The sequence below is a fragment of the Macaca fascicularis genome, chromosome 6 (genome assembly GCF_037993035.2).
Source record: "Macaca fascicularis isolate 582-1 chromosome 6, T2T-MFA8v1.1".
Lineage (NCBI taxonomy): Eukaryota > Metazoa > Chordata > Mammalia > Primates > Cercopithecidae > Macaca > Macaca fascicularis.
Window position 1 is genome coordinate 101,390,420 of NC_088380.1, and position 15,693 is coordinate 101,406,112.

The 15,693-nt window shown below is 48.2% G+C and overlaps 1 protein-coding gene and 1 pseudogene across 8 annotated transcripts in view; one reads left to right on the forward strand and one right to left on the reverse strand.

The window, feature by feature from the left end:
• Positions 1–5,766: 5,766 nt before the first annotated feature.
• On the reverse strand, positions 5,767–7,205 carry LOC135971336 (uncharacterized; annotated as a pseudogene).
• The window catches only part of LOC135971337 (SH3 domain and tetratricopeptide repeat-containing protein 1-like), a 52,097-nt gene continuing 42,772 nt past the window's right edge, over positions 6,369–15,693 (forward strand). For 7 of the 8 annotated variants that reach the window (XR_012413947.1, XM_073993910.1, XM_073993911.1 and 4 more), the window contains exons 1-2: positions 6,369–6,574; positions 9,529–9,710. The gene's annotated coding sequence lies outside the window, so the exon portion shown is untranslated. The remainder of the gene's footprint in view (positions 6,575–9,528; positions 9,711–15,693) is intronic. The other variant, XR_012413948.1, reaches the window with a different exon arrangement.

Below are 15,693 nucleotides of genomic sequence, written 5' to 3' on the forward strand. Positions count from 1 at the left end.
CCCACCTTGGCCTCCCAAAGTGCTGGGATTACAGGAATGAGCCACCGTGCCAGGCCTAAAACCCCGTGTTTACTAAAAATACAAAAATTAGCTGGGTGTGGTGGTGGGCCTATAATCCCAGTAACTCTGAGGCTGACACAGGAGAATCACTTGAACCCGGGAGGCAGAGGTTGCAGTAAGCAGAGATGGCGCCACTGCACTCCAGCCGGGCTACAGAGCAAGACAGTGTCTCCGAAAAAACAAACAAACAAACGAAAACCCCAGATATCCAGATAAAGGATGCAGATGTGTCCACTTTCATAAATTCTTCACCATGCTACAAGAGGGGAACTGACATTTTGGTGAATCTCTGTAAATCATCAATTTATCTATCACACTTTTATTTCACCAGTAGCATTGACAAAGCTAAGTCCTACAATTCCGTTTGAAATTACCCTTAAAAAGAACAGACCTTTAAAACCTACTACACTCACTCTGAGGAAGAAATAAATATGAATTTTTAGCAAATAAAATGCATCATTTTAGCTTGCCTCTTTGGAAATAGTATTTTTATCTTTCAAGCTGTACTGACAAAATGTATCTTACAGTCAATGAAAAACTGAAACTCAAATAAGCGGACAAGCCTTTTCAAGATAACAAACTCAGGGAGAGGCAGTGCTGACCCCAACACAGACCTTTCTAAGTGTCACGGCATTCCATTCTATCCCTCGGGACACCCATCCTGTTCAGTAAAGCACTCAGTCACCACCTAGGAGGCACTGGCACTGCTCTTTGTCCTCCTGTGTGCCTTAAAAGCATCTTCATATTCAGGTTCTTGCACATCCTCTCTGGGGTGGGTTTTCCTTGTTCTTTGGGACAGTTTTTCTCTCTTCACAAGTCTGAGACAATCTAGAGAGCTGAAATCATTTCTGCCTTTTCCTCTCAATATCAGTATTCCATTGGCAGACCGTCAATGTGTCTCCGAGGAATAAAAGCTCCGGCTGGAGGAACAGCTTTAATGACCTAGCTTTAATGACATTACGTTGTATTGTCCATTCATTTTAATGTCCTAAAATTTTAATAACCCTAAGGGGTCACCATTTTAGATGAAACTATACCAGGAGATTCCTCTAAGGCCAAGAGCATCCAGCTGCTCTCCTGAGAGACACTACCCCCTACCTCAGGCTGTCCTTGGGGATGAGATGATCCCGGGGCTGATACTCACTAGACCCTCCAATAGACATGGCCACAATGCGTATCCTGGGTCATCCCCAGACAGTTCTAAAATGCCAGGACTAGGAAAAGACAGGAGGGTGGCTGAGGACACAACACCCTGTAGAGTTTTCACGGGGGGACCTCAACCTAAAGACATTTTGGTAATATGTACACTTAGGAAAGATGAAAAGAAGAGAGGCACAAAGATTTTTTTTACAGTAGAGTGTTAGATGATTTATTCTCTGCATTCCTCTCATGTAAAATGTTTGGAAACAGAAAAATAGTTTGGCCACGGTGGCTCACGCCTGTATTCCCAGAGCTTTAGGTGGCTGAGGTGGGCGATCAGTTAAGATCAGGAGTTCGAAACCAACCTAACCAACATGGCAAAACCGTGTCTCTACTAAAAATACAAAAATTAGCTGGACGTGGTGGTGGGCGCTTATAAGCCCAGCTACTTGGGAGGCTGAAGCAGGAGAATCGCTTGAACTTGGGAGTCAGAGGTTGTAGTGAACTGAGACTGTGCCATTGCACTCCAGCCTGGCGACAGGGCGAGACTCCGTCTCAACAACAACAACAACAACAACAAAATTATAAATATATATAAAATATACATTTAAAATTATTACATGTAGATAGTATTTGAAGTCATGGGACTGACTGTAGATAGAAACAAGAGAAGGCAAGGAAAGTTTTCATATTTATATTTGTATATATTATATAAAATTAATATACATAATTATAATATATAAATATATCATATAGGCTGTGCACAGTGGCTTACACCTGTAATCCCAGCAATTTGGGAGGCTGAGGTGGCAGATCACCTGAGGTCAGGAGTTCGAGACTAGACTGACCAACTTGGAGAAATCCCATCTCTACTATAGATACAAAAATTAGCCAGGCGTGGTGGTGCGTGCCTGTAATCCCAGCTACTCAGGAGATTGAAGCAGGAAAATCACTTGAACCCAAGAGGTGGAGGTTGCGGTGAGCCCAGATTGTGTCATTGCACTCCAGCCTGGGTGACAAGGGTTAAACTCCATCTCAAAATAAATAAATAAATAAAACAAGAAATAGATATTTATGTCAAAATATATAATTATAATACATAAATGTGTATATATATACATTTATTATAAATTTATTAATATATGAAATATATTTATTTCTGAGACAGGGTCTGGCTCTGTCACCCAGGCTGGAGTGCAGTGACACTATCATAGCTCATTGGAGCCTTGAACAGATGGCTCAAGCGATCCTCCCACCTCAGCCTCCTGAGTGGCTAGGATTGCATGCACACACCACCATGCCTAGCTAATTTTAAAATTTTTTGTAGAGACAGGGTCTTCCTTTTTTGCCTAAGCTGGTCTTGAACTCCTGGGCTCAAGTGATCTCCCTGCTTCAGGCTTCCCATGTGTTAGACGTGGGCCACTGCATCTGGTCTAATGCATTTTTTAATTTGCAAGTTTATATTATTTAATATTTTGAAGTACCGAATGTGTTGAACAACCAACTTGCAGAATTCCCGAACAATGGACGGTCAGCTGTCATGTCCTGGTTCAAATTGTCCCAGCACACCAAGGCTAGAAACCTTTCGGCCAACTTCCACTTATGTCTCCCGGGGCAGGACAATGTCACTTGGCCAATCCCCACTAAGAGGGACTCTGGAAAGGCAAGAAACTATTCTGTTCTCTCTAATGGAATGTGACCAGAGAGAAGGCAGTTGGGAGGGCCAGCAGGGCCCTCCAACCAGCAGCGTCCACCATCGACTAACTGCCCTAGAGCTACACCGTGCTGGGCATTTGGGGCACTGTTATGAGCAAGAGTTTCCATTTTTCTTCTCATGGGACCTTCATGCTAGTGGCAAGAGACAATTCTTTTTTTTTTTTTGAGACAGTTTTGTTCTTGTCACTCAGGCTGTAGTGCAATGGTGTAATCTCGGCTCACTGCAACCTCTGCCTCCTGGATTCAAGTAATTCTCCTGCCTCAGCCTTCTGAGTAGCTGGGATTACAGGATTGCACCACCACATCTAGCTAATTTTTGTATTTTTAGTAGAGATGGGGATTCACCATGTTGGCCAGGCTGGTCTGGAAATCCTGAGCCACTGCACCCAGTCAAAAGGGAGATTTTAAATCAATAAGTATAATTGTGATGAATGCCAGAAAGAAGAATGTGTGTGATGGGGAGGGGACCTAAGTTATTGTCTCATATTTTACCACTTTCATAGGCAATAACTAAACACTTAGAAGCTTAAAACAACACACACCTTTAAGCCAATTTTGGCAAGCTAGGAGTTGAGCTCATTTTAGCGGGTCCTGTGCTTGGGATCTCACGCTAAGCAGCTGGGCTGCATCCTCATCTGAGGCTCCACCAGGGCAGAATCCATTTCCAGGTCCGCCGAGGTTACTGGCATAATTCATTTCCTCGGACCCGCTTGGCAAGGACCCAGTTTTTTGCTTCCTTGCCTACAGGGCCCCTCCGAAGGTCCTTTCTCAGCACAGCATCTCCCTCCTGTAGCGCCTGCAGGCGGAACCTTTCTCTCTAGTGTGCGAAGGTGATGCACTGTGACAATGACATCCCATTGCTTTTGCCAGGCTCTATGGGTTAGAAGCCAGTCACCGGTTTTGCTCGTACCCAAGGTCAGGAAGACTATGCAACGGCATAGGTCATTGGGGGGGTCAGTCACTTTAGGGTGTGGCTGCCACCACTGAACTTGGTGAGACTTTAAGGGTTGGTAGGAGCTGGCCAGGTACAGGGGTGAGGGTGTGTCAGGCAGGGGTGAGGGCATGGAGGGGGATGCAGAGGCCTGCACCCTGGAATGTCCTTTCACTCCCTGAGGTTTTGTTCTCCTGATCCCTGAGTACATCCCAGAACACGGTGGGGCCCTAGCAGGGGAGAGGTAGGGAAGCATGTGTTGTTCATCCAGGGACCTTGTTAGGCAAATCAGATTAGGGGCCAGGCTTTCAGTGGTGGGTGTGAGCGTGGGAGTGATGAGTGTGCAGGTGTGTGTGCGAAGAGCGATGGGGATGGGGTCAGCCCCAGCCACCATGAAGACCTGAACTGTGCATCCACCCATCCCAGCAGCCTTCCTGAGTGAGTGCCTTCAGGGCGCAGGTCCTGTTTTACACATGGAAGTGAATCAGAGTGGGACACTGCCTTGCCTTAGAGAGGTCACACTTCTTCTCCTTCTTCTTCTTCTCCTCCTTCTTCTTTTTTAAAATTTGTGACAGAGTCCCGCTCTGTTGCCCAGGCTGGAGTGCTGTGGTGTGACCTTGGCTCACTGCAACCTCTGCCTCCCAGGTTCAAGCAATTTTCCTGCCTCAGCCTCCTGGGTAGGGTAGCTGGGATGATAGGCATACATTACCATGCCTGGCTAATTGTTGTATTTTAGTTTCACCATATTGGCCCGGCTGGTCCCAGTCTCCTGGCCTCAAGCGATCTGCCCACATCAGCCTCCCAAAGTGCTGTGACTACAGGCATAAGCCACCACACCGGGCGAGAGGTCACACTTCATGCCAAGTGGGTGGCAGCCACTCAGACAGCACCCCAGCTGGCACTGGGAGTGAGGCGTGCTCAGTGTCCTAGGAAGGCAGAGGGCTGCATGAGAGGTTCCAGGAGGAAGGACTGGAGGAGGATTTGAGATTTTCACCTGAGCAGCTGGGTGGATGGAGGGGCTGTTCACTGAGAATCACAAGAATGTGGATGAGCAGGTTAGGGCACTAATAAAGCACTCTGTTTGGCCCGCGGAAAATTTGAGATGTTTCCCTGTGTCCAGCTGGGCCTTTGGGAAAGGTCAGGGCTGGGCATCTGACTGGGATGGATGTCTCTGGCAGGCAGCAGAGCATGTGGATGGTTTGTGAAGCCTGGAAAGGCATGAGATTTCTTGTGGCAGTGCCCACTGCAAATGGAAGGGCATTTGGCCTGAGTCCAGACATATACAAGTTGGGCAGAGAAGGGGGTGGGTCCCCAGGACCCACCGAGGAGCAGCTATGGAAGTACAGGGAAACCAAGGGTGTGGGGTCACATGGAGCAGGAAACTCAAATAAGATGAGGAAAGACGTTTTAAAGACGATCAGGGCTGGGACAGTGGTTCATGCCTGCAATCCCAATACTTTGGGAGGCTGAGACGAGAGGATAGCTTGAGGCCAGGAGTTTGAGACCAGCCTGGGCAACATAGGGAGACCTCATTTCTATAAATAAATAAATAAATAAATACCATTGGTACTTGACATTTCAGGCGGGGAACAGCAAACACATGAAAGTTCTGAGGTAGGAAAGGGAAGTGATTAGCGCTTGCTCCTGGTTCCTTTATCAGACCTTAAAGAGATGCAGAGACATTTCAGGTACTCCTTGGCCGAGCTCCTTCAGGGAAGGCCTAAGTTCGTTTTTACTTCCCCTCTATTAATTTTTTTTTTTTTTTTTTTTTTTTTTTTGCAGACAGAGTCTCATTCTGTCGCCCAGGCTGGAGCGCATGCAGTGGCACCATCTCAGCTCACTGCAACCTCCACCTCCCGGGCTCAAACGATTCTCCTGCCTCAGTCTTCCCAGTAACTGGGACCATAGGGACGCGTCACCACGATCGGCTAAGTTTTTTTATTTTTAGCAGAGATGGGGTTTCATCTTGTTGGCCAGGCTGGTTTCGAACTCCTGGCCTCAAGTGATCCACCTGCCTCCGTCCCACAAACTGCTGGGATTACAGGAGCGAGCCACCGCGCCTGGCCCTACTTCACTCCTAACGCCCACCATACGTGCTTCCAAATGTTTGCTGAATGACAAGGTGAACGAGTGAATGGGACTACGTGACTTCGGGCAGCAGGCAATCCTATTCCTTGAACCTCAGTTTCCTTTTTTGTAAAGCAAGCCTGTCTCTCGCTCTCTGCCCTAAAAGCCTGAGTTCTGGGCTTGAGATGAGCGCGTCCTGTAGGGCAGACTGCAGGTGGACGTTGAGCTGGGTCTTCTAGGAGGCCAGGATCCGGCCAGCTCTTGGGTCCGGTCCTCCCGCGGGACACCGCACGCCCAGTCCCAGCGCCGCCCCGCCCAACCTGCCTTTGTTCCCCCAGGCCCCGCCCTCTCCGCGCAGCTCGCTCCCCATTGCCCGGGGGGCGGGCCCTGGGCGCCCGGCTCCGCTGGGGGCGGGGCTGCGGGCGGCGGGCTGGGCCGTGTGCACCTGCGCGGTGTGTTTCCCGGCCGCAACCCCGCGCCAGCTGCAGCTCCTTGATCCGAGCCGGATCCTGAGCGGGGAACACGGGCTGAAGCGGCGGCGGCGGCCCCGCCCCGGGGCTCCATTGTTGAGGCTGCCGCGGCTCTGTCGGCTGCTCAGCTGCGCTCCAGTCGGCCCAGGCGCCGCGGCGAGGAGCGAGCGCTGCGAGGCGGCAGCCTGAGGTGAGAGGGCGCGACGGGCGACGGGGTCTCCGGACCGGGCGTGGGTCTCTGCCCCGCGCCTGGCGGCTCCGAGCTGGGCTCCGCAGGGTCTGAGGTTGGGATCCGGGGTCCTTGCTCCAGGGCTTTGTCTCGGCCTTGGGCGGCACCGGGGGCTTAGCGCCTGCTGCGGTACCTCGTGGGCCCGCGGGGTGTCCTGGTCGCCCTGCGGGTGAGGGCCGGTCCCTACTGCTCCCCGGCTCCCCGCGTCTGCCGCGGAGGGGACTGCATGGACCCAGGCGCTGGCTTCTGCCCGGTTCCCCGCAGCGTGGCTGGTCCCCGCGTGCAGCAGAGGGGGCCCTGCGAGGGCCCACTCGTGGGGCGGGGTCCGGGCCACCGCGAGAGGGAGACTCCGCCGCCCTCCTCGCCCTCCCTCGCAGCGAGACTGCTTCCCTAGACTCACCGAGGGGACTGCGCGGACCTTCGGACGAGGGAGTCCGTGACTCTGCGTGGGGGCTCTTTCCCGGCCCCGCATGAGGGCTTCCTGAGTGTTTTGTCACCTATATAGGTGGCTGCGTGGACCCGCGCGCGTGGGTAAATGCGAGGTCCTTTTTCAATACCGTGAATCCAAGTATTCGTGCTATTTTAAATCTGCAATTCTTTGACTCTCCAGAGGGTTTTTAGATTAATTTTTTTTCTATTACTTCCTAGCGTTTGTTGCATAGTTCAGAGTACTTGATTAAAACTTAACAGGTCTGCCTGGTACGGTGGCTCACGCCTGTAATCCGAGGACTTTGGGAGGTCTAGGCAGGCGGATCACTTGAGGTCAGGAGTTGGAGACCAACCTGGCCAACATGGTGAAACCCTGTCTCTACTAAAAATACAAAAATTAGTTGGGTGTGGTGGTGGGCGCCTGTAATCGCAGCTCCTCAGGAGGCTGAGGCAGGAGAATAGCTTGAACCCAGGAGGCGGAGGTGGCAGTGAGTGAAATGGCTGCACTGCACTCCAGCCTGGGCCATAGAGTGAGACTTCCTCTCAAAACAAAAACAAAAACAATGTACTGGGTCTACCTCTGGCTCTGGAATTTTCCTGGAAGGCCTTCTCTTCTGGGCTTCATTTTTCTCACTTTTGAGGATCGTAAACTACATAATTTCCAAGAATTTTTGCCCTACACCTTTAATTCTTTCAAGCAAATATAGCAGAGAAAAATTCTCTTCCCCGCAATGGTGTAAGGAAGTCTCTCACAGAAGGGGACACATGGGTATGGAGAAGACAGAGGGTATATATATATATATATATGTTTTTTTTGTTGTTGTTGTTGTTTTTTTTTTTTTGGTGACGGAGTTTTGCTCTGTTGCCCATGCTGGAGTGCAGTGGCAGGATCTTGGCCCACTGCAAGCTCCGCCTCCTGGCTTCACTCCATTCTCCTACCTCAGCCTCCCAAGCAGCTGGGACTATAGGCGCCTGCCACCATGCCCGGCTAATTTTTTGTATTTTTAGTAGAAACAGGATTTCACTGTGCTAGGCAGGATGGTCTCCATCTCCTGACTTCGTGATCTGCCCGCCTCGGCCTTCCAGAGTGCTGGGGATTACAGGTGTGAGCCACTGCGCCTGGCCGACAGAGGATGTATTTTTGAGCTCTACATTTCAGAGTTCTTTTCTCTAGCCCTGGCCTGGGTCCCAAACAGGGAACTTAATTCACTCTATCCCGAAGTATACTCTTGCTTTGATGCCATTGGTATGTTGTCCTAGAGATTTGCTGTGGCTGCTAGGAGTGTTTCAGAGTTAAGAACTGATGCAACCTCTCTTTTGTCAGTTTATGAGTCTATAAACCATCTTGTTTCCTTTAGCGTTATCTCCCTGGAACTGGAAGGTCAGAGATGAAGTTTTCTTAGATTATAAGTCTCAGTCTTTGCTATCTACCTTCGTCTGTCTCCCATGTCACCTGCTGGTTTTTTTCCCCCTGTTTTTCGTTTTAATGTTTTTATTGGATAGGTGTCTATTATTGCAGGCTACCTGAAAACATTTTTGGATATTGACAGGATATAAGTATGAATAATATGTAAAAGATAACTTATTCTAGTTCTTTTGAGCAGAGGATTTGGTTTTGATATGTGGCCCTATTAAAGCTTTTGTTAAGCCCAAGTACTTGCTGAACTTCAGTTCCCTTACCTGTAAAATGGAGTTAGTTGTTAATAATACCTGTTCTGCCTAACTCAGGAGATTGTTTTGAGGATCAAATGAAATAATGAATGTAATGGAATTTTGTAAATTTTAAATGAAATATTGTATTACCTAAGATTTTTTTTTTTTAACGCCATATTAAGAATGGAATGAATCTGGGTTTTCCTTTGAAATCCGAAATATTTAATGTATAGAGAAGTTTTAATGTGTCTGTTGGGGAGCTGCATTAGGATTGTTTTCTATCTTTAATTGGCCAGTATTTTTTTATATTTTAGCATTTTTGGGGAACATCAAAATTTGTGTTTCAGTTATCATTAATATTTTACAAAGTTATTGAATGTGCATGATTTAATCTTTAACAATCTTCAATTATTTACATTCCCATGTAAAAAATTCAGTAATGAACGTCCATGTAAATAACATTCCCATGCTTTAATGAAGCATAATTTCTTGACATTGCAGTTTCTAAGTGCCCTGTGTTGAGGTTGGGAAAGCTAAAGGGCAGTCAGAGGTCAAGGTCAGCAAAGCGTCACCTTTGACATTTGAAATCCAGCAGCAGATATCACAGTGAACCCCATTCCAGCATCCAGGAAGTTTCTCTGCCCTGCCTCTCCTCCGGCCACCTCAGAATCTGTGTCTGCGGTGTTGGTCCTGCTTTCCTGTCTCTCCTCTGCCTTTTCTTTCTCTTCACCAACTTCTACCGAGTGCCTCTGATGTCTCAGACAGTGGCAGTGGGATTACAAAGGCTAATAAACCCAGCCCTGGTCCTCAAAGAATTTATGTTTTCTGTGCAGATATTAAGTGACACTGTCATATATAGTGTTGACAAACATTGATACAGATTTCCTGTGAAGTGCAGAAGCACCATCCTAGAAGCAGAGATGCAGAGGCAGCACTGGTGACTCACACGTGGAGAGCTGGAGTTCTTGGTCTAGTGGGATAAACTGACCTGGACATCATTTCAGTGCAGCGGAGAGTGAGTGCTGGGATGGGCTCCCTTGGGGCATCTGGGGCTGGGTTTGTCTGGTGTTTAGTCTCCTGCCTGGTACTTAGAGTTTATCAGTAAGATGAGCATTGGGAGGCTTCTAAGTGAAAAGAAAGGCAATCACTTACCTGAAACCTAAAATTTGTAGGTGTTCTGGGCCATTTATAATTCACTGAATCTGTTTTGTCAGAACAAGTCTATCATTTATTGTTTTGGATGGAGTGTGGCCAGCCCTGCCTTGCGATGTAAGGAAATCAGGAAACGCTTGTCAGGTGTCAGCACTGTGCCAGGAACTCTTCTAGGGGTTTCCACGTGAATCACTGTATTCATTTCTGTTGCTGCTTTACCACATTTCCACAAATTTAGTGGCTTAAAACAATTGAAATTGTATCATCTCACAGTTCTATGGGGCAGAAGACTGACGTGGATGTGACTGGGCAAAAATCACCATGTGGGCTGGGCTGCATTCCTCACTGGAGAATTGTTTCCAAGTGCTTTTGGCCAAATATAGTTCCTTGTGGTTGCAGGACTGAGGTGTCTGTTCCCTTGCTCTCCATCTGTTGGGAGCTGCCCTCAGCTCCTGAGGCCTCTATCTGGTCTTTGTACGTGGTCCCATCAGCTCAGGACTAGGTAGGCCAGGGACCTGGTCAGGCTCTCCCGTTCCCCTTTGTGCATTTCTCTTCTTGCACTCGGAGAAAGTTCTATTCCCTATTTTAAAATATTTTTTTGAGATGGAATCTCGCACTGTTGCCCAGGCTGGAGTGCAGTAGCATGAACTCAGCTCACTGCAACCTCTACCTCCTGGGTTCAAGTGATTCCCCTGCTTCAGCCTCCTGAGTAGCTGGGACTACAGTTGCCCGCGATGACACCCAACTAATTTTTGTATTTTTGGTAGAGATGGGTTTCACCATTTTAGCCAGGATGGTCTCCATCTCTTGATCTCGTGATCTGCCTGCCTTAGCCTTCCAAAGTGTGGAGATTACGGGTGTGAGCCACCGCGCCTGGCCAGTTCTATGCTCTTAGAGGCTCATGGGATTAGATTGGACCTCCCTGGATAGCCCAGGATACTCTTCCTAAGGCCTGTGGCCAAGCCCTTTTGCTGCACGACATAGTCACAGGTCTCGGGGGTTGGAATCTCCCACCACAGTTACGGATCCACTTACTACAGCAGCCTGGGAGGTGCTTTTTGTCACCTCTGGTTAACAGATATCAATTATTTATTTATTTATTTATTTAATTTTTTTGCAAATTGGCAGGAACATGAAGGTCCTTTTTTTTTTTTTTTTTCTTTCGAGACGGAGTCTCATTCTCTTGCCCGGGCTGAAGTGCAGTGGTGCAGTCTTGGCTCACCACAACTTCCACCTCCCAGGTTCAAGCAGTTCTCCTGCCTCAGCCTCCTAAGTAGCTGGGACCACAGGCACGTGCCACCAAGCCTGGCTAATTTTTGTATTTTTAGTACAGACGGGGTTTCAGTATGTTGGCCAGGCTGGTCACCAAATCCTGACCTCGTGATCCACCCAACTTGGCCTCCCAAAGTGCTGGGATTACAGGCGTGAGCGACCACACCCAGCCATGAAGATCCTTCTTAAATGAAAAAACCGTTCCTCTGACTTGATGTGAGGCTGTTGGTGAGACTGATAGCAGTGGAGACAGGTCCATCAGAAATGGAGCTAAACTTTGTTTTCTGGAGTATTTTGATGGCCTGCCCTGATCATGTAAGTTTTGCTAAGAAGTCATTAGAGTAATTCCTCTACTGGAAGAAATACCATATGGGGAATTTGGGACCTTCCCTTTTCAAGTTTTGCACAAAGGACTCTTCATGGGCGAAAAGTACATGATTCCAGGTCCATTTCTAGAATGGAAACAGCTGCATCAACCCAACAGCGATTCACATTCCTGAGTTTGAGAGAATCTGATTGTTTCAAGGCTGAAGCCAAAAGCCCAATAAACAATGTTTGTACCTTTATTCATAGTTAGGAATTAGGTGCATCCTGTGGTCAAGCAAACAACTGATGGTGGTCACCAAGTAGTTTAAAACCAAGTAGGACCTCATTTTATCATGTGGGTGTTTTTGATTTTCTTAACTAAGTTTTTATTTTCCTGTGCAATAAATGACAAACTCTGACTTGAAATGCATTTCCTTTAATAAACCAGAATCTAGGGCCGGGCGCGGTGGTTCACGCCTGTAATCCCAGACTTTGGGAGACCGAGGAGGGTGGATCACGAGGTCAGGAGATTGAGACCATCCTGGCTATGGTGAAACCCTGCCTCTACTAAAAATACAAAAAATTAGCCGGGCATGGTGGCGGGCGCCTGTAGTCCCAGGTCCTCGGGAGGCTGAGGCAGGAGAATGGCGTGAACCTGGGAGGCAGACCTTGCAGTGAGCGGAGATCACGCCACTGCACTCCAGCCTGAATGACAAAGCAAGACTGTCTCAAAAAAAAAAAAAAAGAAAAAAAAAGAAACCAGAATGTATAGTCCTAAGGTTTTTAACCTGGCTTTCAGGACTTTATGAAGTCCCCAAAATCCTGTGCAACAATTTTGTGTATCTGCATCCATGTGTGTTTATGGGGAGATGATTTATAGCTCTCCATACTTTTTCAAAGTGGTTGGATTCCAAAAAATTTTAGAAGACACCACTTTGGCCTGGTGTGGTGGCTCACACCTGTAATCCCAGAACTTAGGGAGGCTGAGGCAGTAGGATCCACTGAGGTCAGCAATTTAAGACCAGCAACATAGCAAGACCTCCACCTCTACCAAAAAAAAAAAAAAAAGAGAGAAAGAATGCTGGGCATGGTGGTGCACACCTGTGGTTCTAGCTGCTCGAGAGGTTGATCACCTGATCCCAATAATTTGAGGCTGTAGTAAGTTAGAATTATACCACCGCACTCCAGCCCAGGCAACAGAGCAAGACCCTCTCTCAAACAAAAACAAAAAACCATATCACTTAATATACTATTGTTGTTGGTCAAATATCAGATTTTGTTTAAAAACTAAATACTCTTTTTTTTTTTTTTTTTTGAGATGGAGTCTCGCTCTGTCGCCCAGGCTGGAGTGCAGTGGCATAGTCTCAGCTCACTGCAAGCTCCGCCTCCTGGGTTCACACCATTCTCCTGCCTCAACCTCCTGAGTAGCTGGGACTACAGGCGCCTGCCAGCACGCCTGGCTAGTATTTTGTATTTTTAGTAGAGACGGGGTTTCACCGTGTTAGCCAGGATGGTCTCGATCTCCTGACCTCGTGATCCGCCCACGTTGGCTTCCCAAAGTGCTGGGATTACAGGTAAATACTCATTTTTAGCAAAGTTGTACAGGCCTACAGTTCTAAGAGTCAGAAATTAACAAGGCTTAGGACAAAACCCAGCAATCCCCCACCTTACCCTTCTCCACTCTGATCCCTGCTCCTTGGAGGTTACTGTGTTTATGTTTTAGCTCGTTCTTCTAGATTGTGTGAAAGACAGGGAGGTGTCCTACTATGGAAGACAAGGATTCAGGCTGCTTACCTTCCCCGCTCCTCCTGTTGCCCACGTTTTTCTCCCCCATCCTCTCAGTATAATTATTGTGCTAGTGAGGCCAGGCACGGTGGCTCGTGACTTATCCCAGATTTTTGGGAGGCCGAGGTGGGCAGATCACTTGAGGCCAGGAGTTGAAGGCCAGCCTGGCCAACACAGTGAAACCCCGTCTCTACTAAAAAATACAAAAATTAGTCAGTTGTAGTGTTGCACACCTGTAGTTCCAGCTACTCAGGAGGATAAGGCACAAGAATTGCTTGAACCTGAGAGGTGGAGGTTGCAGTGAGCTGAGATCGCACCATAAGCTGAGATTGCACCACTGCACTCCAACCTGGGCAACAGAGGTAGACTCTGTCTCAAAAAAAATTATTGTGATAGTGGGATACATAGTATAATAGTGTATATATTTAGTATTCTTCCTGGTTTTTGGCCCACAGCTTCTAAAACCCTTGTAATTTCCTGAGTGATAGGAACATCATTGGTTATAATATTTGGTCTTAGGTTTCAATACCTGACACAAGAGCTTCTAAGACTTTGGGAATCTCTGGGGCGATAGGAGTGTCTTTTGTATGATAATGAGATGACAGGGGGCTTCGGCCCCTAGACAGGTTCAGGATCAGGGCTGGTTGCCAGAAAGATGAGTCATGATTATAGAGTTGGACATGTCAGCCCCACACCTACCTCTGGGAGGGGAGATGAGACAGGCTGGAGATTGAGCTAGTCACGGGTAGCCAGTGACTTAATCATGTTGATGTTATTAAAACTCCATAAAACCCTCTAAATACTGGGTTTGGGGAGCTTCTGGTTTGGTGAACTCATTTGGTGCTGGGGAGGTGGCACTTCCAGGCATGGGAGCCTCGACCTCTCTGCCCCGTGGTGTGCCCTGTGCCTCTCTTGCATTTGGCCGTTCCCGTGTTCTCTTCTTTGTAATAAACCAATAAGAGTAAGTAAGTGCCAAGCACTTTGCGTCTGTCACCTCTCTTACTTTTTCAGCAACACTGTGTGGCAGATAATGTCCTCATTTTGCCGGTGACAAAATGAGACTGATGCATTGAGTAACTTGCTCAAGGTCACATAATAAGCGGAATTCAAGCTCTGACTCCGAAGCCTGTGCTTTTAACGAGCATGCTGCATACGCGGCCTCTTTATTTGTTAGGAGTTTCGGTGTCTCTAGGGCCTGACACCAAGTTGACCGTTGTGGCCTAGAGCTGTTATAAGGGAGCTTTTAGCGGCCCTGCTGAGAACAGAGCCAGCACCTCCGGATTGGCAGGGCAGGGGCTGTTCCTGCTGGGAGCTGCAGGTCACTCCCTGTAGCCCTTGGCTGATCTTGCTCATCCACTCCCTCCCTCATTCAGTAGTTCCTGAGTGCCGCCTCTGTGCGGAGGAGAAGGAGGCAGCCTTCCAGCCCAGGTGGGGCCTGCAGGTACACAAAGGGAGAGGCAGCTGTGCGCTGAGCTGGCTGTAGGCTGGGACAGTGTGGCTCCAGAGGTGGGGATAGAATGCTCTGGGACTGCAGAGAGAACACATGCTTGTGAAAGGGAGGAAGGGGCAGTCACCGCAGAGGAGGTGTACTTGAGTTGGACTTTGAGGGAGGAGTTGGATTTCCACAGTGGAACCGAGCAGCTGAGGCTTTCTCAGCAGCTGAAGATTACAGCCAGCCAGCCTCAAATGTTCAGTTTTTCCTGAATTCCCTTTTTTAAGAGAGCGCAGTAAGTTTTCAACAGAGATAAAGCAGTCACCTCCATGTCATTCATGTTCTGCAAATCCTATGTGTAGTTGTTGATGCTTAGCAGATGGGGGCAGCCTGGGCCATAAGAGAAGAGCCTGTGTGTCCACTTGTTTGGACATCAGTCAGGTGTGGCACAGGGCAGTGATCACTGCCTTCCCCTGAGGACCTCAGTTGTACTTTTATGTGGAGAGGACAAAGAAAGCTGTTGTACAGGGGGCAGGAGACATTTCAACTGCAAAGCAAGGCACAAAATACACATAGTCTGTGCCCTGCATGAGAAACCTAGCAGAACTGTGTGCTGATTCCACCCCTGCCTCCCCTTCTGAGAGCGAACCGTCCATTGTACCATGGTGGAAGGCATTTCTGAAGCCTCTGCAATCGGAGTGATCTGTTACTTGCCCATTGAGCCTTGGGGCAGCAACCAGATGGTGTGGCTGAAACACAGGCCTCGGCCAGACGTGGTTGGTCATGTTGGTTCTGCCACTGATTGTGAATTACAAAACCTTGGAGAAGTCATTGTCTTTGTGTGTGCCTCTCATGTAAGATGGGGAACACTGTGGCCATTGCAGAAAAGCAGATAGGTGGAGCGAGTATGGAGTGCTTTGTGTGTGTGTGTCATACGGTGAATGAAATGGCACTGATTGACGTTATTGATAGTAATAACAGGTTTAATTCAGGAATAAAACTGGTAAAGTAGGCCAGGGGCGGTGACTTACGCCTGTATTCCCAGCACTTT